Source organism: Panthera uncia, chromosome F1 (assembly GCF_023721935.1).
Source record: "Panthera uncia isolate 11264 chromosome F1, Puncia_PCG_1.0, whole genome shotgun sequence".
NCBI classification, from domain to species: Eukaryota; Metazoa; Chordata; class Mammalia; order Carnivora; family Felidae; genus Panthera; species Panthera uncia.
In genome coordinates, this window is record NC_064813.1 from 37,145,683 (window position 1) to 37,169,771 (window position 24,089).

At 36.9% G+C, this 24,089-nt stretch overlaps 2 long non-coding RNA genes across 4 annotated transcripts in view; one reads left to right on the top strand and one right to left on the bottom strand.

Moving 5' to 3' along the window:
- LOC125925374 (uncharacterized) overlaps positions 1 to 6,504 on the bottom strand; it is a 309,362-nt gene extending 302,858 nt beyond the window's left edge. For both annotated transcript variants that reach the window (XR_007458813.1, XR_007458812.1), the window contains exons 1-2: positions 6,384 to 6,504; positions 4,464 to 4,575 (exon numbers count right to left, since the gene is read on the bottom strand). This is a non-coding gene — a long non-coding RNA (uncharacterized LOC125925374). The remainder of the gene's footprint in view (positions 1 to 4,463; positions 4,576 to 6,383) is intronic.
- A 347-nt stretch (positions 6,505 to 6,851) lies between these two features.
- Positions 6,852 to 24,089, top strand: part of LOC125925375 (uncharacterized) — a 113,834-nt gene continuing 96,596 nt past the window's right edge. For both annotated transcript variants that reach the window (XR_007458815.1, XR_007458814.1), the window contains exon 1: positions 6,852 to 6,919. This is a non-coding gene — a long non-coding RNA (uncharacterized LOC125925375). The remainder of the gene's footprint in view (positions 6,920 to 24,089) is intronic.

Here is a 24,089-nt window from a genome sequence, read left to right on the forward strand (position 1 = left end):
AGAGACTTCAAAAACCACAGTAATAGAAACTGTAGGCATTAACATTGATAGTAATAGTAAATATTAATACTATTTTAATATTAAAATTGATAGCATTTGTATTAATAATGGCAACATAAGTGTCAGTAACGTTAATACTAATAGTAACAAACTTAAAGCTTTGCCTGGTAATAGTCCTATCTTGTCTTCTGAGGACATACAGCTAGAGCATGTAGAATGGGCACGTGATATGGGAGGCAGGGGCATCTGGCAAGACAGATATATCTTATAATACAAGAACCAGTCTAGAACAGACAGCATCTCAAAAACATTTCGAGTCCTTTACTTATCCAAAGGCTCACTCAATGGAAGCCTTTCCCAATTCAACTTGTATAAACCCAGTGAAGTGGTGAAGGTAGCAGGGGCAGCAGGCACAGGGATTTATTCTTATGAATAAATAGCCAAAGTTCTCTGTTTGCTTGTCTCTCTTTCTACATATGCTGAATGATAGAATGGATGAGTGCTACTTACAACAATAAATTTACAACTCATTTTTTAGCCATGTATGGAGCTCATGATATATTCAAAAGATTAATGTTTACACTGCTTTCCTTAAATCAATTCACAAATAATGTTGGGACATTTAGAAAAATTAGGAACTGTAGGGTTTGACTGGTTTTGCAGAGCTATACGCTTTGGAGTGGATCCCACTGCTGTGTTCAGGTTTTATGAGAAACCAGCCAGATTTGGGGTGAGTCTGAAGGTTGATCCATTACAAAATTTACTCCCACCTCCCTCCCTCTGAGAAAAGCTTACTGGAGAAAAGCTTAACTAAGAAGGAAGCTGGAAGGTGGGGGTGGGCAGAGGGTAGAGGTGGTGGGGGAACTAGTACAGCTGTGGGTCATTAACAATAATCACAGCCCGCCAGCACGAAAGGAAGCAGAGCGTGAGTATCCCCTTTTTCCCTTTCCCTGTAAGAAGCCATCTGGACAAGTCAGTTTAGAATAAATGCTAGTAAGGGAATTTTATTCTACTTGACTTTATTTAAAGTCCTGGTGTAGACCACGCCTTTGCTTTGGCTTTGGCTTTGAAATTTGGGCCTGAGAAAACCCCAAAATAAAAGCACACCTCTGGGTTTGCAGCACGACAGTGTTGTCCTAAATGAAAGTTCACGGCAGAATGGGGAGCTTATTCTCTGCACTGGGTGATGGGGAGGAGAGCGCCTCATTGCAGTGGCCCAGGGCTCAGTGCCAAGCTGCATTCTGTTTGGGGTTGGCTGGCCAGCACTATCTTTGCTGTCTGGTAGAAATGTTAATGTGCTTATAATTGCCTCTTTACTTAAAAATCCAGGCCTAGTATTTATTTAGAAATAAAAGAAACTGAGGGTAATATTTTCAAGGAAAAAAAAAAAAGGAAGAAAGAGCAAACTCCCAAATTTCTTTTGGAGTATAAAATCTACTGGTGGCTTTACTTTTGCTCTTTTGTCTAAAAAGTTTTCTTTGTCCCATTCATCAAGGTCATTCTATGTGAAACTATAAGTCAAAAATATCCTAGTGATTACATTTATTCACTTAATGCATGGAGCAGCACCCCACTACTTTAAATTTATTTACCACCTTTGAAATTTGTATTACAGCTTGATGAATTTATAGAAATATATTCAGCCAAAACAATCTATTTATTTGAAGATACTGATTTTAATTGGCCACTTTCTTCTTACAGAAGAGTGATGTGTTCCTTTTTGAAAATCATACAAAATAATACTTTATAATGAAATCACATAAGATTTTTGGTAGCCTCTTATTACCAATTGAGTTGCTCTCTTATTATATTTTAGAATTATTTGTGAGTTTAACATTGAGGACTTAATGATGTGGTGGAGATTGTTTAAATAATATAAGGATAAATGTGAACACTCACAATTAGTCCTTCAACTTCTCATTAGTTACATACTGGCACAAAGTTGTTAACCATAAAGCAACATCTTTGAGTGAATGGATAAAGGCCAGGATGCTCTATTATGGCATAGATGCCCGCAAATAGTCAGACTTGGGAAGTCCAGCTGGCAAATGTATAATATTAGTCCAAAACTTAGGCATTCTTACTCAGAAGGAATAATTTCAGTCCCCAAAAGAATTCCATCTGTCTTAAAAAAAAACAAAAACAAAGAATTCCATGTCTTTTTCTTGAGCATATAATATACAGCTGAGGTTAGAAAAGTAGGATCAAAGATGAGTAACGACTGTGACATTAAGAAAAAGGATATTTTATATATTTTTACCCAGGAAGCAGAGTTTCTTTCTAGCATCATCTGCTTTATGTTATTATATAGCATATTTATTGTATAATCTAGCATTTAAAAAAAATACCCATCTGTAGACAGACATAATATACATTTGGTAGAGGAAAAATAAAGTGAATAAAATTTTATGTTTTGGTTTTTTTTTTAGATGTTACTTGGATAGATTTTTATTGTTGTTTTCATTTTAGCAGTAAAGAACACTTAAAATGTTATTTTCTCTACTCTTACTTGATCTATTTATAAGGTTATATATTTAGCCCTGTTTAAACTGATCAATCAAGACACGAGGCTAGAAAACTGCTAATGCTGCCTTGATGTTCAAAACCTTTTTGTGAAAAGGTTGACTCAGTGAATTATGTCAGTTAGAGTTTTTTCCTCAAGATCTAACTGGAGCTTGGTTTACAAAACTCAAAATGAATCCAACAAAAATAAGCTGAAAAAAGACTAGCTGTCCTCATTTGTCCTGCTGTCCTCTTTTCAAGCTATTTTTTTCCTTTGGTGGTAAAGTTTTTACTTTGGGGTTTCTAAATTGCCATAGCTGGCTGTATTTACATTTTGAATACCTAGTCATGTGGAAGTTTTAATTCTCTATTGACACAGCTTTGAGTGACGTGTTTCTTTGAGAATGGTCCAAATAGAATGTTCTGGATTCACAAACAGCTGATGCTACCCCTTATGTGTAAAATGGAAAGAAAAAAAAGAAAGAAAGAAAAGTCTTCACAGAAACAGGATGATTCCATTGCTACTAGAATAATTCATGTAACTAAAGTGACAGGCTCATTTTAAAGACAATATTGTTAGAATCATTTATTCAGTTCCTGTTGTGGTGGATGCTCTACCAGAGGGAGGACCCTGACAGAAACAAATGGTAATAGTCAAGAGATGTTGCAGCAGCATGACACAATAAAAGGAAAGGACATCACCTTAGAATTACCTAGGGAAGTTTTCCTTGGGAGGAAAGGCCACCGGGAGGCCACTGAAGGGGCTTTGGTAATAAAGTAAATACAGTACTAGAAGCTCTGTCCAGAAAAACAAAAACAACACCTGAGAATCTGGAGGTTACTAGTGAGTTTAAAGGGGTGGCCTGAATTTAGGAGGTACCTGTTAACAGACTCATCTGTATCACTGCTTCTTGTTTCTTTTTTTCAATTTTTTTTTACATTTATTTATTTTTGAGAGGCAGAAAGAGACAGAGCACAAGTGGGGGAGGGGCAGAGAGAAAGAGGGGGAGACACAGAATCTGAAGCAGGCTCCAGCCTCTGAGCTGTCAGCACAGAGCTCAATGCAGGCCTTGAATTCACGCAGGAAACCATGAGATCATGACCTGAACCGAAATCAGACGCTTAACCGAGTGAGCCATCCAGGCGCCCCACTGCTTCTTGTTTCCGACAAGAGCAATAGCTGTATCTAAACCGAAATAGCTGATTGCTACATACAGCTGAAAACATTTTGTTCAACTATGTATTGAACCAGACGCTAGAGATTCACTTTTCCCAGAAAAACTGCTGTGAAAGAGGTCTATCCTCCATTCTGAATTCTATGCCCAATCTTCATGGACATTCTCACCTTCCCTGCCTTTCATTTCTGCTGACTGAAATTCATACCCCACCCACTGTTTCTGTGACTTCTTTCAGGAAGACTCAGAATTCCAGCTTCCATGTTTTGAACAGGTAATATTTATCTTAAATCTTCCTTGGATGTCACCTCAAAAATCACCTCAAAATATCCAAAACAGAGTTTTTTATTTTCTTCCTCTGAGTTGCTTCTGATCCTAATCTTTCTCATCTCAACAAACTACCAGCCCTCTGCTGTCATTTCAAGAAGTCATCCTTGATTTTTTATCTTCTCTCAGGCCTTACATCCAATTCTTCACCAATTCTTATTGGCTCTACTCTAGAATATATCTTGAGTTCACCCATCTCTACGGCTACCACTTTAGTTAAACCCATCATCATAGACAACAGTAGTAGCCTCCTTCCTGGTCTCTCTGCTTCCTCTCTTGCCTCTCTACAACTTATTCATTATACAGCATTCAGAGTGATTACATAAAAATATGTACTATATAATTACCTCCTTTTCTCCCTTTGCTTAAAACCCCTCAATGTCTACCCACTGCTCTTGGGATAATCCAGCCCCGCCACTATCGCCTGCAAGACTCTACATGAAATGCCTCTAAACTTACCTCTTCAGCTTCATTCCTTACTATTCTCCCTCTTGCTCATTCGTCATAGCCACGATGATCTTCCATTCGTATAACAGTGCCAAATGTGTTGCTTCCTATGCTTTTCCAGGAACTGAAAACAATCAGACCAAGAGACCAATCAGAATTTGTGGGCTACCACGATCTTTTTTTTTTTTTTTGGCTATCTTCTGAGCACACTGTTCTTAGGCATTGCTCTCTCTAATGTCACTAGTGCTTGCATTTTCATCATATTTAATGTCCTTTTTTCAGTTCTCATCATCCTTTGGCCTTGCTGAAGCAATGGATGTTCTCGTATACTTCCATCCTTCAGAATTATTTCTATGAGTTTTGAGGGAACTTGATGGCTATTGATATCAGAAGTAAGTTACCATGATACGAATTATGCTGCCAGAGCTGCTGGGTGTTATTTCGAGTTCTGTCACTTATTAAATATATGACCTTGAGAAAGTTCCTTAAAATCTCCAAGACTCAATTCTCTCACTGATAAAATGAAGCAGCTACTTGGTGGCATAATGCACATAATGTGCTCTGCACAGTTCCTGACACAGAGTGAGCACTAAATAAATATAACTTATAATTGTAATATGGTTCAACAGGCAACTTTAGAAGAAAAAAAGTAATATTGTGTATAATCACAAGAAAGCCTGAAATCATTACTATTTGGAATGGGAGGAATGAAGACTAAACCTTTCCAAGGCAATCAAAACCCATTTATTTAGTCATTGTGTTTTATTGTCTTTTACACTTGAACTCCGGGTTGAGTACAATTTGCTCTCAAAATAATGACTTAAACTAGAGAATGCCAAAAAGCCAAATTTTCCCCAGGCTATCATTGTGATAAATTTAAAATGTGCTCTGAGAGGGTGATACATTGACCCAAATTCATTGAAGTAGGTTCTAATTATGCCATTGTTTATTACTGTGACAAGTGTTTTGACCATAGGACTGATACTAGAAACAGAGACGTTATTAACTTGCCATAAAATTTTTTAAACTATGTGGGTTGTGTTAAACATGCAGCTCTAATAATAGCAGGCTCATTTTTAAAAAGCTCCAAGAAATACATAGATAGACAATCATTTTTATTTTAAAAGTATAAAAGGATAAAAAGGTTTAAAAGGATAAAAATATTTTTGTCTTTCTCATTTTGGATGGTTGTTTTTTATAATGAAGAGAGACAGGGCTAACTGTTCAGAAGCTGAGATAAGCAGCGTGCCTATAGGCTTCCAGCAACCCTGAGAGAATGGCAAATGGCCTCCAGAAAGCAGATGGCAGAATTCTAGTGCATTGAAAAAGATGGGAGGGGATTCAAGGTAAGCAAGTAAAAAGGTGCCAGCACTCCAAAAGGCAAAAGCAAAAACAAAAACACAAACACAACCAAAACCAAAAATACTTTTTTTGATGACTTCCTTGGAGCACTTACCACTTGGTAATGCTACAGAGGATTCTCTCAGGGGTTCAGGAAAGAAAGAAAGAAAGAAAGAAAGAAAGAAAGAAAGAAAGAAAGAAAGAGAAAAAAAGGAAAAAAAGGAAGGAAGGAAGGAAGGGAAGAAGGAAAGGAAGAAAGAGAGAAAGGGAGGGAGAGAGAGAAAAAGGGAAAGAGGGAGGGAGAGAAAGAAGGAAGGAGGAAGGAGGGGGGAAGGGAGGAAGGAAGGGAGGGAGGGAGGGAGGAACAGAGGGAGGAAGGGAGGGAAGGAAGAAAGAGAGAAAGGGAGGGAGAGAAAGAGAAAGGGAAGGAGAGAGGGAGAGAAAGAGAGAAGGAGAGAGGGAGGGAGGGAAGGAAAGAAGGAAGGAAGGGAGGGAGGAAGGGAGGGAGGAGTATATACTAACTGAATACATTTCCTTGATCCTTTTAAAGATAGGAGGGGGAAGGGACTGACAGACTATTTTGCTACTCACAGAAGTGTGGGGAGTGCTAGCTGAGGCTCAGCCAGGACTAAGAGGCAACAGTTCTCAAGGAAGAACCTTCCCTAAGACACTACTTGCTCTGCAAGTTGGTGAAGCTGATGCTGACTGCAGCTCACATTTTTTGTCTGAAATTTCATCTTTGAATCTAGACTTGAGCCTTCATTCACATTTCATTAAATGTGCTAAAAAAAACTACCTAATTTAAAATGATAACATAAACACAGCTTTTATAACATTCTTCTATTTTTCCCTTTGTAATTTCTTTCCTTCCACAAGGTCTTGTTTTCAGCTACAAACAACCATTCATACCTGTTAAAGGAATGTTTCTCAAGGTGGGATTCAATAATCAGTGACATCAGAATCACCATGGGAACTGGCTAAACAAGCAGATTCTTGGTCCCTGAATCTAATTAAGCTCCCTCTACAATTTGAGAACTACGGAATTTAAAAAACAACAACAACAACAACAACAACAACAACAACAACAACAACTTAAAAGATTTGAAGTTTCAGAAAAGAACAGCAGGGTATGTCTTGTTCATTTTTAAGCTCTCAAAATGCTGAGCAGAGTAGCTGGTATAAAAGAGGCAAGCAATAAATGTTGGTTAAATAAAATGAATGAACAGTAGTTGAATTTCAGGCACCTGTATCCATCACTTGGTTTTCCCTGTGGTTCAGAAACATTCTCCAGTCTAACCTTTCTACCAAGTAGTTCTAGAGACATGGAGGTCTGCAAGTGGGGGCAGCTACTTTACAGTAATGCTCCAGAGTCCCAGTTAAGTAATATCCATGAGGCCTTACTTTCTCATGACTTGCAACATGAATACTGCAGTAACTCCCCTAAGCACACTCCTACAGAAAGGATGAGAGCTGCTTGCAAGGGGAGACATATTCAGTTTCAAATTTGAACAGTTGATTGGGGAATTCTTATTTGATCTCAGAGGAATTAGCTAAGTACTTAGTTGTACATTTCCGTCAACTGCTGCTTCCTATGGGAGGATTTCTATATGGCTTTCTTTTTATAACTTTCATCTAAGGAATTTTGTCAGTTACTTTTGGCCCCAGATATATGCAGTTTTAACATCCAGTATAGTATTACCTAACAGGAAAATGTTTCAATCTGTGACTGATTTACCAATAGAAATGTTAGCACAGACCCAATGGCTGATCTTACATGTGTGTAGCGCTTTATAGATTTTTTCAACTATGCTCATAAATAAGAGAGTTACCATTTCAAGGTAGAATCACTGACATATAGTCAGGGCAGTTCGGACACAATTGGTATCATTTATCTTCCTCTCTGCCATTATCCATTCTAATTTCCCCCTGCCTCAGCTATACCCTCTATTGTTCTTAGTGGTTTCCTTGGTGGTGTGGGCCAAATCCTCAGTCTTTTTTTTATTATTTTTTTAATGTTTATTTATTTTTGAGAGAGGGAGAGAGAGCACGAGTCAAGGAGGGGCAGAGAGAGTCAAAGACAGAATCTGAAGCAGACTCCAGGCTCCAAGCTGTCAGCACAGAGGCCAACATGGGACTTGAACTCATGGACCGTGAGATCATGACCTGAGCCTTGGTCAGTACCTCGAATGACTAAGCCCCCAGGCACCACTTAAATCCCCATTCCTCAAGTCACTAGGACCAGATCAATATTCCTATGTACAGAACATGTTGTCTCATATACCAAAAAGAGGCCTACCAAACATCATATTTCTTTTTATGCAATATGGAATGCAAGATTTAACAATTTGCCTTTTACTTTGGAGGGACATTCCAGCACACTCCAAACACTGAAGCCCTAAAAAAACTTACTGTTATGGCAAACCCCAGGATTTTCGTAGGGTTTATTTTCCACTTTTAAGCTTGTTGTATCTTACCCAGTCACCTCTTACTCCTCTTGCTGGATCAGCATGATGTCATTGATTTAGTGAATCAAGGAGATATTCTGTGGGACATCTAGATTGTCTAGATCTATTTAGACTATACCAGGACAGAGAACAGAAGAAACACTGTGAATGTATATTGTTGTCTATTCCATATTGGAGTGAATTGTTTCTGATCCTTTTTTGCTAATTAAGATAGAAAAGAACACATTTACCCAGTGAATGAATGCCTACTATGTACCTGAGGTCAGATTAATCTGCTTTAGCAAAAATATTACCTTTGGCACAGCAGACTCCTACCAACATATCTACCCACCTACCAAAATATATAAATAATGGTAATAGTAGGTAATTGACACTGATATCAAGTAATTGACATCACCATATAAGTTTAAGTCACACAGCATGATGGTTCAATCTACATATATTGTGAAATGATTACCACAAGAAGTTCGGCAAACATTCATCATCTCATATAGATACAAGAAGAAGAAAAGAAATAATAGAGAAAGAAAAAAAATTCTTTGTGATGAGAACTCAGGATCAACTCTCTTGCTTCTTAATGGGTTTATTGCTATGAAATTCCCTCTAAGAACTGCTTTTGCTGCATCCCATACGTTGATATATTTCCAATACCATTCCTCTCAATAAACTTTTAATTTCCCCTTCAATTTCTTCTTTTATCCATTGGTTGTTCAGGGGAGTGTTATTTGATTTCCATGTGTTTGTGAATTTTCCAGTTTTCTTCTTGTTATTGATTTCTAACCATTGTGTTTAGAGAAGATACTTGGTATGATTTCAATCTTCTTGAATTTGCTAGAACTTTGTGTGTGTGTGTGTGTGTGTGGCCTAACATATAGTCTATCCAGAAAATGTTCCATGTATGTTTGAGAAGAATATATGTTCTGCTGTTGTTAGATAGAATGTTCAGTAAACGTCTGTTAGGTCCATTTGGTCTAAAGCATTGTTCATTCTCACTGCTTCCTTATTGATTCTCTGTCTGGATGATTTATTTCTCCTTTTAACTCTGTTAGATTATGCTTTATATATTTAAGTGCTTAATGTTGGGTGCATAAATACTTATAATTGTTGTATCTTCTTGATGGATTGACCCTTTATCATTATATAATGACCACCTTTGTCTTTGTCTCTTTTTACCATTTTTAGTTTAAATCTATTTTGTCTGATGTAAGTATAGCTACTCTGCTCTTTTTGTTATTATCACCATTTGCTTGAATGACTTTTTCTTTCCCTTGGCTCTCAGCCTCTGTGTGCCTTGAAGGCTAAATTGAATCTCTTGTAGCAGCATATTGTTATATCTTGGTTTTTTGTTGTTATTGCTGTTATGTTTGTTTTTTTGTTTGTTTGTTCTTTTTTTATCTATTGAGCCATTCTGTGTCTTTTGCGTGGAAAAGTTAACCTATTTACATTAAAAAAAATATTGAGGGGCGCCTGGGTGGCTCAGTCGGTTAAGCAGCCGACTTCAGCTCAGGTCATGATTTCACAGTCCGTGAGTTCGAGCCCCGCGTCGGGCTCTGTGATGACAGCTCAGAGCCTGGAGCCCGTTTCAGATTCTGTGTCTCCCTCTCTCTGACCCTCCCCCGTTCATGCTCTGTCTCTCTCTGTCTCAAAAAATAAATAAACGTTAAAAAAAAAATTAAAAAAAAATATTGATAGGTAACAACTTACTGTTGCCATTTTGTTAATTGGTTTCTGGTTGTTTTGTAGCTCCACTGTTCCTTGTTCCTTATCTTGCTGTCTTTTTTTATGTTTTGATGTTTTTTGATATTAGTATGCTTTGGCTTCTTTATCATGTTCTTTTGCATAATTGCTATAGGTTTTCCTTTGTGGTTACCACGAGACTTACATAAAATAGCTTAAAATTATAACCCTAGTTTATAAGTTTATAATAACTTCATATTAATAGAATTCCTAAACTTTACACTTTTACTTCTACTCTTCACATTTTAGGTTATTGTTGTTCCAGTTTACATATTTTTTATCTTGTGTAACTAATAACAGATTATTGCAGTTATTGCTTTTTTACTATGTTGATTTTTATTTAGTTCATTTTTTAACTTTTAAGTTAGAGCCATTAGTGAATTATGCACCACCATTACAAAATTACAGAATCTAACTTTGACTATATATTTACTATTACCGGTAAGTTTTATGCTACCTTTTATATGTTTTACGATGTTAATTATTATCTTTTTGTTTTCACTCAAGGAACTCCTTTTATCATTTCTTGTAAGGCAAGTCTAGTGGTAATGAATTCCCTCCAGCTTTTGTTTGGGAAAGTCTTTACCCCTCCTTTCATTTCTGAAGGGCAGCTTCATTAGGTATAGTATTCTTGGTTGATAGTTGTTCTTCTTTCAATATTTTGAATATGTTATCCCATTCTCTCCTGGCCTGAATTTGATATTGATTGATTTGTATTGATAAATCCACTGATAGTCTTATGGGGAGGGGAGGTTTCCCTTGCATGTAACTTCTCTCTCTTGTTGCTTTTAAAATTCTTTCTTTGTCTTTGATGTTTCAAAATTTAATTATAATGTATGTTGGTACAGCATTATGCAAGTTCAACTAATTTGGGGTCCTTTGAGCCTCATGGATCTGGATATCCATTTTTCTCTTGAGCTTCAGGAAGTTTTCATCTATTATTTTTTAAATATATTTCTCTATTATTTTCCCTTTCTCTTCTCCTCCTGGAATTTGCAGAATGTAAATATTGCTTCATTTTATTGTGTCCTATAAGTCTCATAGGCTTTCTTCATTCCTTTTCATTCTTTTTTTTTTCTTTTTGCTCCTCTGACTGTATAATTGCTAATGTTCTATCCTGTGGGTCACTGGTTCTTTCTTTTGCAGGGTTGAGTCTGCTTTTGAAACTCTATTGAATTCCTCAATTCAGTTATTGTACTTTTCAATTCTAGTATTTCTGGGGGGTTTTTTTCTTAATTCTTTTTTTCTTTTTTTGCTTTATTAAACTATTTGTTTATTCGTGCATTGTTTATCTAATTGTGATTAGTTGCCTGTATATTCTTATAGTTCACTAAATTTCTTTAAGAAGATGATTCTGAATTTTTTTGTCAGTTCATACATATCCATTTCTTTTTATTTTTCTTAAGTTTTATTTATTTATTTATTTTGAGAGAGAAAGAGAGCACACATGGGGAAGGGGCAGAGAGGTGGAGGGGACTGTCAACATGGAGCTCAGCCCAATGTAGTGTTCAAAGTCACAACCTCTGAGATCATGACCTGAACCAAAGTTGGATGCTCAACCAACTGAGACACCAAGGTGCCCCCAGATCTTCATTTCTTTAAGATCAATTATTAGAGCTTTATTAATTTTCTTTGATGGTGTCACATTTATCTGTTTTTTTATGATCCTTAATTCCTTATATTGGTATCTGCACATTTGAGTAGCCAGGCTTCTTTTCCAGACTTACAGATTTGCTTTGGCAGAGATAGATCTTCACCAGTCTGCTCAGTTTGGGTCTCTGAGCATGTCTGCTTAGAATGTCTTGGGCAGGTGGGGTCTGCTATTATGGTCTATTCTGAGGTAAGGCAACTTTGAAGTTAAGGATGCAGGATTGTGCCACTGGCTGAAAACAGTTGAACAGGACTGTTGACTTGGTTTCCTACCCAAGTGAGGCTTTGGGATGGTCTCCATATTTACCTTGATTCTCTGGTCAGGCTTATTAGATGGTTGGGGTTGGGTACTATATTCAGTAATAGATGGGGCTATTAATTAGCTTCCTTGGTCTGGCAGGGCATTGGGATGGGACCAAGGGCCTATACAGCGCTTGGGGGACTCATATCAGATAAGAGTGCACACTGATTTCGCTGTTCAGATGAGGCTACTGGTTTTGCTCTGCAGATGGGGAAAGCCATGGACCATGCTCTCTGTTTAAGTGCCACTATAAGTAGGGATGTGGGATGGGCTACATAGCTTTTCTGTGTTCTGGTTAGGTTCCCTTTTCAAGCAGGCTAATGGCTGTATTCAGCATTGAGGGGTACTATGAATTAGTTTTCCTTCCCAGGAACAGTGGGAAAAGCAGTTCTAAAGCAGGTAATGCTCTTTGCTTGTTGTCTTAACTCAAGCTGACCCATGACCCCAGTTCCCTGGTTACACAGGTCCACTGGCTTTGCTTTACAAACTACTGGCTCTATCTGCCCTTCTTTCAGCTTAAGCACCACTGGGCTGCAGAGCTTCCAGGTGCTCTTGCCATCCCATCAGATGGGGCTGGAAGCCACAGCAGGTAGGGCTATAGCTAAACTCCCTTGCCTGTACAGGAAGGGGAGGGGCCGTTCCTGGCAACTCTCAATTTCCCAAACAGGTTGTCTAGTTGGAAAGGACCTGGCGGTACCCTCAGCCTTGATGTTGAATCAATTGCCCTCCATATGTGTAGCAGGAGAACTCTCCTGCTAGTTTTACTCTGGGGGCTATCAGCACTGCCAACTCATTTCTTGGCTTTAGCATTGCCAGACTGCACAGCTTCCAGGAGTTCACCAGCCCTTCTGGTTAAATGTGGCTGGGAGAGATTCTCCACAGTGGGTGGGGCTGTGACTCGACTCCATAGTGAGGCATGGGCATACCAGGCTGTAGTGCTGGCAAAACTCCTTGTTTGAGGATCTGAACCAGAAAGATCTGCCCACCAAGTTCCCTCGTCAGAGTGCACCCCTGATTTGTTTCTGCAGATAAGCTAAGCTGCTGGTTTGGAATACTACTTGGGCACTACAGGTATAAACTTGGTCTGCCCAGATTGTGTGCTGGTTGTTACAAGTCCCTCCCCACCTTCTTCACGGTCAGATTCTCATTAATTGAGTCCCATAGATTTCCTTGAAATACCTATGGGGTGAGATCAGGGTAGGGGCTACCACAAAGCAACCCACAACGCTGGGGGTGGGGCAGTGCTGGTTGTATCCTTTGGTTTCTCTTTCCCCACTGGAGGAACTAGAGGGTGAGTAGAAACCTCTCTATGTGGTGCTGTGCTGACCTAGGGGCAGGGCAATGTGTTTCTCTCTTAAACACATCCTTAACATACCTTTACCATCACCAGTCTACCAAAACTTCTCTTTTCAAAGTGACGAATCTCCCAACTAGATCTAAAGACCAGGTTTCAATTTTCATCTTAATTAACCTAGTAGAAGCATCTGACACAAATGATCACTCTCTTTCTTAATATTTTTATTCATCACCTTGTTTTTCCTACCCACTGGTTCTTCCTTCCTGATACCTTTTGCCAGCTATTTCTCTTCTCCCAGTCCTTAGGCTTTTTCTTCTTCTTTTCTTACATATATTTTCAGTCTCTTATTTATTATACCCAGTCTCATGGCTTACATATCATATATATGCCAATAGCCTCACAGTTTATATCCCTAGACCAAGCCTCTACTTTATATTCTATATTTGTATATCTACCTTCCTAGTAAATATATCCACAAGGGTCTCTAATATTTATTTAGAAGTCAGTAAGTCCAAAAGCAGCTTCTGATCATCTTACCTGCAGCCTACCACATCTCAATTAGTAGTGACTTCTTCTTTTAGGCAAAAAGCCTTGGTGTCCTCTTGGCTTTTTTCTTTCATTTATAACCCACAGGCAATCCTCATGCTTCTGCCTTCAAATTATACATAGAATCCACTCATCCCTTCTGCCCTCTTCCTGGTTTGAGTTATACCTGGATTCCTAAAATAGACTCAAAACAAGCCTTGCTGCTCCTACTTTTACTTTCTTTAGTCCTTTCTCAATACATCAGCCAAATATTATTATATTCCTCTATTACAAAACTTACAAAGCTCTTCATCTCCCAAGATAAAAGCAAAGTTCCTTGGGATCTCAGAAGACCCTATGTGATGTGGCCACCATTACTTCTCTGACTTACTTTCCAACTCATTCATTCCTCTCAAAACTTCCTTGCCATTCTGGAATACTTCAGGAACGATCCCACCGCAGGGTGTTTGCCTGGCTGTTCACGCTGTCTGGAATACTCTTCCATCAAGTCCTGCAAGTATTTTCTCAATTAGGTCTATTCTGACTGCTTACCCTATTTAAATGAAAATCTACTGCCTTTGTTCTGTGACTCCTGCAATGCTGATCTTCATTAATCTGCCTTAGTATTTCTCATTCTCCTTTAGTACTTGCTATCTTTTATCACTGTATGTAAATTATTTATATATTATACATATTATTTGATCTAGTTAGAATCTAAACTTTATTTTGTCAGTGATGACAAACCTCCTAGAACAATACCTGGCATAAGAGAGGTTCAAAACATATTTGATGCATAAATTTTATTGAAGTTACCAAAAAAGACTAAAATCAATAGATATGCCATGAAAAGATAGGATATCATAATAATATCAATTATCCCCAAGTTTATAAAAAAGCTTAAAAAGAATTTATTTTAAATCATATACTAGAGTAAAATCAAGAATATACAAAATAATTATAGATAAGAAGTAATGTTGAGGAGTGACATTGCCACTAGGCACACAAATAAGTCAATGGAACCAAATAAAGAAGCCACATATGTATAATGTGACAATTTAGAATATCACAGCAATTAACTTGCAGTTCATAAGTAAAAGAAATAAAAATTATATAAAAGAAAATTATATTCCCCTTTCACAAAAGTTAATTATAGGTATAATAAAGGTTTAAATATGAAAAATAAAAGCTTAAAACATTTAGAAGAAAAAGGAGATTTTTTTATGACACTGATGTAGGAAAACATTTCTTAATCAAGAATGCAAAGATGCAAACACAAAGGACAGGATTAATAAATGTGATATCACTATGACAAAAGGTAAGTAAAATGTTGTCATCTACTTAGAGATAATATTAGGAAAATATTTGACTGGTAAAAAATTAGTATTTATAATATATATTTTTGAAGCTTATAAATCTATAAGAAAAATAAAAATCTCACATAGAAAAACATGAACAAAGGTTATGAGCATGAATTTTACAAAAAAGTAAACAGTCCCTGCAAATGTGGAAAGACAAAAATTACAGTGGTATAATATTTACAACCACCTGAATGATAAATATTAAGAAGTCCAATAATATTCTGAGATGACAGGAGTGAAGCTGGCACTATTTTGGAGAACAACCCAAAATATCTAATGAGAATGAAAATTTGCATACCTATAGCACAGGAACTCCATTAGGCACATCCCCTTGAGAAACAGTTAACCTCTGTACTCAAAGAAATATAAAACCATATTCCCTGTGGAATTGTTCCAAATAGCAGTGATACCAAAACAGGAATTCATAGATGAAGAATATAAATACATAACTTAAGATATTTAAGCTGAGCCATTTTTAGAGGTGATGGAAAATATGGTGTCTGGTTGGAGTAGATTTTATAAGAATGAAGGAAATTGTAAAATCGGGATGTGAGAAACATTTTTAGTGAGGCTAGAGGCAAAAAAGATGGAGTAGAGATAAAGGCTGTATCTCCATTACTGGAATTACTGAGAAATATAGAGAGTTTTGTAGAAGACACTAGACTATAGAAAAGAAGATATTAAAGAGGATCAGATAATTGGGAAGCATGTACTTTAAAAGAGAAGTCTGATGTGGTTGCAAAATAATAACATGGAAATTGCCTTGTGAGTCAGGATAAGGGGGGAAAGACTCAGTAAAGAGAAACAATTAAAGTTAATGGAAGAAGAAGGAATATCAATATGCATGTCACTTATACGCCACTCTTCATTTATTCCCTGTTTCTTTATTTTCAAGTATAAATATAAAGATTTTTATAATGTTGCAAAACATCCAGAATCATATTTCCAATCTTTTCTAATGCTTTGATCAAAAACCTTGATGTCAGAAGCATAAAATACCTAGGGATAAATCTAACCAAAGATGTAAAAGACCTCTATGCTGAAAACTATAGAAAGCTTATGAAGGAAATTGAAGAAGATATAAAGAAATGGAAAAACATTCCGTGCTCATGGATTGGAAGAATAAATATTGTCAAAATGTCAATACTACCCAAAGCTATCTACACACTCAATGCAATCCCAATCAAAATTGCACCAGCATTCTTCTCGAAACTAGAACAAGCAATCCTAAAATTCATATGGAACCACAAAAGGCCCCGAATAGCCAAAGTAATTTTGAAGAAGAAGACCAAAGCAGGAGGCATCACAATCCCAGACTTTAGCCTCTACTACAAAGCTGTAATCATCAAGACAGCATGGTATTGGCACAAAAACAGACACATAGACCAATGGAATAGAATAGAAACCCCAGAACTAGACCCACAAACGTATGGCCAACTAATCTTTGACAAAGCAGGAAAGAACATCCAATGGAAAAAAGACAGTCTGTTTAACAAATGGTGCTGGGAGAACTGGACAGCAACATGCAGAAGATTGAAACTAGACCACTTTCTCACACCATTCACAAAAACAAACTCAAAATGGATAAAGGACCTGAATGTGAGACAGGAAACTATCAAAACCCTAGAGGGGAAAGCAGGAAAAGACCTCTCTGACCTTAGCCATAGCAATTTCTTACTTGACACATCTCCAAAGGCAAGGGAATTAAAAGCAAAAATGAACTATTGGGACCTTATGAAGATAAAAAGCTTCTGCATAGCAAAGGAAACAACCAACAAAACTAAAAGGCAACTGACGGAAGGGGAAAAGATATTTGCAAATGACCTATCAGACAAAGGGCTAGTATCCAAAATGTATAAAGAGCTCACCAAACTCCACACCCAAAAAACAAATAATCCAGTGAAGAAATGGGCAGAAAACATGAATAGACACTTCTCTAAAGAAGACATCCAGATGTCAAACAGGCACATGAAAAGATGCTCAATGTCGCTCCTCATCAGGGAAATACAAATCAAAACCACACTCAGATATCACCTCACGCCAGTCAGAGTGGCCAAAATGAACAAATCAGGAGACTATAGATGCTGGCGAGGATGTGGAGAAACAGGAACTCTCTTGCACTGTTGGTGGGAATGCAAATTGGTGCAGCCACTCTGGAAAACAATGTGGAGGTTCCTCAAAAAATTAAAAATAGACCTACCCTATGACCCAGCAATAGCACTGCTAGGAATTTACCCAAGGGATACAGGAGTGCTGATGCATAGGGGCACTTGTACCCCAATGTTTATAGCAGCACTCTCAACAATAGCCAAATTATGGAAAGAGCCTAAATGTCCATCAACTGATGAATGGATAAAGAAATTGTGGTTTATATACCCAATGGAGTACTATGTAGCAATGAGAAAGAATGAAATATGGCCCTTTGTAGCAACGTGGATGGAACTGGAAAGTGTGATGCTAAGTGAAATAAGCCATACAGAGAAAGACAGATACCATATGTTTTCACTCTTACGTGGATCCTGAGAAACTTAACAGAAACCCATGCGGGAGGGGAAGAAAAAAAAAAGAGGTTAGAGTGGGAGAGAGCCAAAGCATAAGAGACTCTTAAAAACTGAGAACAAACTGAGGGCTGATGGGGCGTGGGAAGGAGGGGAGGGTGGGTGATGGGTATTGAGGAGGGCACCTTTTGGGATGAGCACTGTGTGTTGTATGGAAACCAATTTGACAATAAATTTCATATATTGAAAAAAACAACCTTGATGTCATCAAGAGTAATTACAAACACCAGGCCCAGCAGTCAGGCAGGTGCACAGCCTTTCTGTCACTTGCATAGATATTTTCAATAGGAAGGTGTAGCCTGATTGATCACTTTCGGTTGGTTGAATTTGAAGGTGCTATAAAATAAATGAAGCCCGTGTAGAGAAGAAAGAACCAAAATCATTTTTCTCTTCTTCAATTCTTAATTTGCTATCGTTTTTGGATATCAGATTTAGATAATAATTAAACATTCTTTTAGTCTGGAATGCTGGAAAGGAAAAAAAAGGAGAAAAGGAAAGAAAAAAGTATGAGTTTCAATAAGTCTGTTACCATTTGGAATGGCTCCAACCTTTCAACTGAAGTCATGGTAAAACAGAAATAAGCCTTAATTATCAAAAGGTCTAATTAAAAACAGGAAAAAGAAATGCATTGAGTGGAAAAGCAAGTAGGGGCCGGTCTGTAAGAACCCCTTTGGTATTCCAGTCCCCATATAGGCCCTGTCCTCTAAACTGTCATGTACTACAAAAGCACCTCTCCTTCTTTTTCCCTCACCTGCCATTCCTGACTTTTTATATGTAATTTAATGAATAAATAGTAAACAGATTAAATATATTGACTTTACATATATTTACTTAAGTAAATTGACTATGAATATTTTGAATTAAAATTTTTTGAGATATCTTATTTCTTGAGATTGGTTTACATTTTTTTAAAGTTTGAAGGAACTATTTTTGAGCTCAGGTGCCAACACAAGGATTGGGCTGCAGGCCCATCACCTCCTTATCCGGAATCTGCCACACTCTTCCATACACAGGTGCAGATCTCAGAGCAGCCACATCCTGACCATGTGATCCCGTCTTCTGCCCACAGTTGACTGGGACTGGGGTAGTCACCACATCATGCAGAGCCAGAGTCTCTTTAGCCAGAATTTGGAATTGGAACTGAGAGGGCAATTCAGTTCCTCTTCAGGAAGGAATTTAGAAATGTCCTCTATAAGGACCTGAGAAACAGAGGAAGTCAACATGTAGAGGAGAAGAACAAAGCAAATGTGAAGGGAGGAGTAGGAGGGCTCATAGAGGAAAGAAGCAAGATGAGGAGAGAATTCTGACCACATGAGGACCCCTGGTTTCAAGGGACTAGCTGCATTTCAACTGTAATATTGAATGAAATAGACAATGGAATAGTCTTCATATAATAAGTTCTTTTTTTCTCTTTATGCTGGCTTGCATGGATTTTCTGTTACTTGAAAACAAAATTCCTAGCTACTATAATCACTTTCTAGTAATCACTGATCCTGTGATTAGGCAGGTCTTTAATATTATAAATTCTGCAAGTGTAAATTTTACTTTGTAATCACATTAGTGTCCTGGTCTCATCAGCCTTCTCTCTATGCCTCACCCCAAAGCATTACTCTATCGATCTAGTGATTAAGCCTCTAAGAAATGTTTGTAGAATAAATGGATTCAATGATCGATAGAGGCTTCACTCTTTAGAGACTTGTAAGAGTGCTATATTCTTGTCTTGCCTCCTCCCTTCTGCCCTCCGCCTCATGTTCACCACCCTGACACATACTTCTCCATATTTCCTAGTGACTTTGAAATAAAAGAAAGAATGTGGGTTGATGTAGGATATTTTGAAACTCCAAATGGTAACTTCTTTTAACTGTTATAGCCTCTGAAGCTCAGGATTATTTATGTACATTTATGAATAAAAGTTCTAGTTAATGAAGATATTAGTAGTTCCTCAAAAACAGTGGAGTATATTCATCATAACAAAGCACATCTAGGAACTGTCTTTGGAATTAGAGCTCCTGTGCTGGTTATTCTTTGTCTCCATATTCCGTCTTCTACTTCTGCTCTTCTCTGTGGCACAGAAGCTGACCACTCTGAAATACACCAGCAGGTTTCCTTATAAACTGGCTTCCGACTGGGTTTAAACACAGCAGTGGTGGCAGGAAACTGAAGAGCAGAATCAGAAAGAAGTCAGGATATTTCTTCTCTGATCCTTTTCTGTTTTGGCACGGTGTCTCAGAGAGTAGGTAATTTCTCCATGACGACAGCTCCTACGGGAAAGCCTCCTAAATAGTTCAAACTCTCACTGGGTCTCTGTAAACCTAATTTTCCCTTTTGCTATTCCAGGCCTAAATTAATATCAATCGTAAGTAGGGTGATAACTTCTCATTGTTGCTGTTCTACAATTGTGTCAGTATCCATTCTTTTCTCCCTTACTTCTCCTCATACCTCTGAAAGCCCCACTATTAAAATTCCTTTATTTGAACCATTTGAAACAAATGCCAGGACTGTGACTTATTCAGCAGCTACTGCTCTCAGGCATAAAAAGTACACTAAAGTGTAAATGACAAGTTACTATCTAGGGTTATCTAAGCCTACATCTACTGAAACAGTCTATTACGAGCAAAATACATTCAGTGTGTGCTCCAATTCTGAGTCAATTTGATTATGTGGGAAATTGTCCTAAAGTCAGATTTTAGAGATGTCCTCTAAACATAAACTTTAAAAGAGTTTTGTTTTGTTTTTTGTTTTGTTTTGTTTTGTGATATGAAACAAATTAACAAATTAGGTCTTGCCTTTTTCATACATAAAATAAGGAAGTTGAACTATCTCCAAGGTGTCTTCCAAGTTTGAACATTCTTTGATTAAATTCTTTATAGAAGGATTGACATTATAAACTGCCAACAGCTACTGATAACAATTTTGTTGAATTCCAACAGATGGAACAACCACAGCAAAGCACGAATTGCCTTTAATGACAACTAAATGGGATATATGCACATATATAAAGGGTACTTTCCTCTCCACAGATGAACTGCTTTTTTGTTTGTTTGTTTGTTTGTTTTCAGTATGTTTTACCTTGCATGTAATGATGATATTCTTTATAGGTCCTTTCTACACACTTTCTTTTTCAGAAATGATTTTAATCCTAATAAATGAGGTCCTAAAATGTATTTATGTTTTTTTGTCTGTCAAATCCTACTTTTCTCACAATGATCATAATCAATCTGAAAATAAATTTAATTAATATTTTTTAATGTCTCTAAGAAACAGAAAACAAGCAAGTTGAGCCCTAAACTTTCTCTAGTTTACTACCATGTTGAAAGAGTTTCTAAGCCACGGACAGGGAGAAGAAACAAAATAGGGCCCACTGGTCTCCCTGAATTGAGGAAAGAGTTGAAAGTATAAGGGACTAAAGCAACTGGAGTTTGTAGAGGAGAGTACTAGAGAGGAGAGAGTCACATAGAAATAGAATTCTGGATGTTTGCAGAGCACTCCGCTTTTAGTCTTCAGCTGGTTACTGGTAAGAACATGCATACAAGGAAACAATCTGAGACCAAGTAAAGAACAATTAGAAAGGAACAGGCAGATCAGTCTCCAGAGCACATGTAGAACTTATAATATTTAATAGTCCCACCAGCCAGAGGGGGAGAAAACTTCCAGTACATAAGGAATGGGGTAGAGTACTCAGACAATATGACCTCAATTAGGGAACAAAATGATCCCAAGACTAAAGGCTCCTCTGGTCCTGCCAAAGAAAGCTTAAAAGCAAGTCTTGAAAAAATAAAATTGTTTTTGAGTAACTTAACTGTGCCCTAGAAAAATAAAACAAAATAATAAAGCAATAATAAAGTGTGGGACAACTTCAGAAAGTCTAATTTGCATGTAATTGGAAGGCATGCAGAAGAGGAGACAGTTATGGGTACATAAAATTTTTTGAAGAAATAATGGCTAATTTTTCCCAAATTTGATGAAAATTCTAAACGTGCAGATTAAAGATTAGTGAGGCACGAGTTTAAGAATCATTAGAGAAACCACACAAAGGCACATTAAAATCAAATTAATTAAAACCAGTGATAAAGAAAAATATTGAAAGCAGAATAAAGAAAAGAGTCTCATACAGAGGAACAAAGATAAGAATGAAGTAATTCTTTTCAAACTGAATCATGGTTAAACAACATCTTTAAAGTTTTAAAAGAAACACTTGTCAGCTCAAAATTCTATGCTATATAAAAATATCTATCAAAAAAGAAAGTGAAATAAAGACTTTTATCAGACATATAAAATCTGAAAGTATTAACTAACATACAAGAAACATTAAGGAAAATTCTTCAGGCAGAGGAAAATAATACCTTGTGGAAATCTGTAGCAACAGAAAGAAGTGAGGAACATCAGAAATGGAAAAGATATGGACAAATTTTCAGTTTTTATTATATTTTAAATAACTCTATGAGATAACTGACTGTTTAGTCCATTGATTTTTGACTAGGTGTAAAGGCAGTTTACCGGGGGAAAGGATTTCCTGTTCAACCAATGATGCTGGAACAATTGCATATCCACATGCAAAACAAAGACAAAAAAAACTTAGATCCATACTTCATGCCATATACAGAGATGAACTCAGAATGGAACACAGACTCAAATGGAAGAGGGAAAATAATAAAACTTGGAATAAGACATGGTATAAAAAATGGTTTCTTAATTATAACAAAAGCATAGTCTATAAAGGAAAAAGTTAATAAATTGGACCTCATCAAAATTCAAAACTTCTACACTTCAAAAGATCCTATTAAGAAAAAGAGACAAGCAACAAACTGAAAAGAATACTAGCAAAACACATATCTAATAAAAGACTTGTATCCATAATATATAAAGAATTCTTACAAGTCAATAATTTAGAAGACTGATTTGTTTTTAAAAATAAGTAAAATATATGAATAGATATTTCACAAAAGAAGACATATGAATGACCAACAAGAACATAAAAATTTGTTCAACACCATTGCTCATTAGAGAAATGCAAATTAAAAACACAATGAGATACCTTTTCACACTAAGTTGGTATAATATTTCTTACTATAAGAAATAAAACAGGGGCACCTGAGTGGCTCAGCCAGTTGAGCATTTGACTTTGGATTTCAGCCCAGGTCATGATCTCAGCGTTGTGGGATTGAGACCCCCATCAGGTTCCACGCTAAGGACCCTGCTTAGGATTCTCTGTCTCTCCCTCTCTCTGCCCCTCCCCTCACTTGTGCTTTCTCTCTCTCTCAAAAATAAATAAACTCAATTTAAAAAAAAATTTAAAGAAAGAAAATAGTAACAAATATTGATGAGGATGTGAAGAAAATGGAACCCACAAACACTGCTGGTGGAAATATAAAATGGTGTGGTCATTTTGGAAAATAGTTTCACAGCTTCTTTAAAAATTAAACAAAGACTTCTAATTTCTAGTTCCAAATTTAAGTATTTGAAGTTCCTAGTGTGTCCTAACAACAAGTAAGAAGCTGAAAAGTCAAGATTGAAAAATCAAGAACACTTCTTGGATCCACAAGTAAGGTAAGAATACAAGGCGAACCACTGCCTCCCAAATAAGAGAGACAAATAAGCAAGTATAGGGAGCCACAACTTACCAGAGCAGAGACTCATTAACAAACCCACCACAGAAATAAGTGGCAGGGTAGGTAAACCTGAACTGTAATTGATGAATTGCTGGAGGCTCAGAACCAGACATGGAAAAAGTAAAAACAATGTAAGAATAGATTAGCAGGGTAAGCAGAGAGATGAAAATCCTAAGAATGAGGGAAAAAGAAATACCAGAGACAAAAACACTATAACAAAAATGAAGAATGCCTTTGGTGGGCTTCTTAGTAGACTGAACATGACTGAAGAAAGAATCTCTAAGTTTGAGAATATCTCAATAGAAACCTCAACAACTGAAAAGCAAAAGGAACAAAGACTGAAAAAAAAAGGACTATGGGACAACTACAGATGATGTAATATACACATAATGGGAATACCAGAAGAAGAAAGAGATAAAAGAAGAAATATATGAAACAATAATGAATGAGAACTTCCCCAAATTAATGTCAGACAACAAGTCACGGATCAAGGAAGCTCAGAGAACACTATGCAGAAAAAAGAAATGCAAACAACAAAACAAACAAAAACAAAAAGCACCTAAGCAAATCATTTTCCAACTAAAAAAAATGAAAAATAAAGAAAAAAATCCTGCAAGAAGCCCAAAATGCGGGGCGGGGGGAGGACCCACCTTACCTACAAAGGAATAAAGATAACAATTGTATCCCATGTCTCTCTAGAAACCATGAAAGCAAAAAGAGAGGGCAGTGAAATATTTAGGGTGTTAAAAGAAAAACAAAACATCAACTGAAAAGTCTAGGTTCTAGGATTATATATT